Source organism: Colobus angolensis, unplaced genomic scaffold, assembly GCF_000951035.1.
Source record: "Colobus angolensis palliatus isolate OR3802 unplaced genomic scaffold, Cang.pa_1.0 Scaffold241, whole genome shotgun sequence".
NCBI lineage: Eukaryota > Metazoa > Chordata > Mammalia > Primates > Cercopithecidae > Colobus > Colobus angolensis.
This window is the reverse complement of record NW_012115611.1, coordinates 2370605-2372320: the sequence shown is the minus strand read 5'-3', so window position 1 is coordinate 2372320 and position 1716 is coordinate 2370605.

The following is a 1716-nucleotide window of genomic DNA, read 5'->3' as shown; positions in this document are numbered from 1 at the left end:
ATCATATAATTATATATACTTATAAGTGTATATACTTACATATTATACTTACATATATACTTACATATTATACTTATATATTATACTTATAAGTATATATAATGAGTTCCCCACAACCTGCAAAACACAAAAGCTAACATCGATTATTTGCTATACTATGAAAGGTTAATTTGATTGCTCATATTTTGTCTCATATTTAAGGATTAAAATATATATATTATATGTATTTATATATAATTCTAAAATTAGCAGGGTGTGGTGGCCCACCAGCTTTAACTCATACTTTTTGTTAATGATTTCATGGAATATTTAATAGAAAATTCATAATAAATGCTCGAACAAACTAAATATTTCCACAGCTGCAGTGCTTTTATAAAGGGAGTGGCTCAATTTCATTGTTTTCATGAGTTTATCAGAGGTGCAACGTTTAAATCAAACAAGGTTCACATTTTTAAAACTATTATTGGTGTCAGTTATAATTGAGCCTACTAGATTTGGATATGAGTTCCACACAACCTGAAAAACACAAATGTTAATTCATAATACTGTGAAAGGCTAATTTGATTGCTCATATTTTGCCTCATATTTAAAGATTAAAAGGAAGTTATTCCTAAACTGACGTGCTTTAAAGTATCTTGTCATGAGTTATATATATGTCATATATTATATATAAATAAAATGTATAATATATAATATAACATTGTTTATATTATAATGATATATCTTTATAATTATATAACATAATTATAATGATATATGATTTATATTATACATAGTATATTCATAAACTAATTATTTATGTTATATAATATATAACTCTAATATAATTATATATAATTATAAAGCATGAGTTATATATAATATATTATATATATTTTGTTAATATAAAATATATGTAATATATAAATACTTACAAATACTAAAAAAATCATTAACATAAGATATATGTGTTTTATATATAAAATATATATTATATATTATATTATGTATCTTTATATGTTATATATTATAATCATATAGTTTACTTTCTTATAAGTTTATACTTATAAGAATATATGTTATATATTATATATTATGATATTTATAATAAATGATGTATATATGTATCTTTTATTTTTTGAGGCAGAGTCTCACTCTGTTGCCCAGTTGAGAGTGCAGTGGCATAGTCTCAGCTCACTGAAACCTCCGCCTGCAAGGTCCAAGCAATTATCCTGTCTCAGCATCTTGAGTAGCTGGGATTACAGGCACATGCTACCATGCCCAGCTAATTTTTGTATTTTCAGTAGAGACAGGGTTTTGTCATGTTTTCCAGGCTGGTCTTCAACCCATGACCTCAAGTCATCCACCTGTCTTGGCCTCCCAAAATGCTGGGGCTACAGACATGAGTCAGTATGCCCAACCTATATATTTTTAAATTATATTATATACATTATAATATATATTACATAATATATAATTATATTATTATGTATATTATGTGATATATAATATATGTATTGTATGTATTGATAAAGAAATTGAGGAAAAATTCATATTTTAAAATATGAGAAAACTGTAATGGGGAGGCCAAGATGGGAGAATTACTTGAGCCCAGGATTTTGAGACCAGCCTGGGCAACCTCATTTCTTTTTTTCTTTTTTTTTTTTTATTGTTATACTTTAAGTTCTAGGGTACATGTCCATAACGTGCAGGTTTGTTACATATGTATACTTGTGC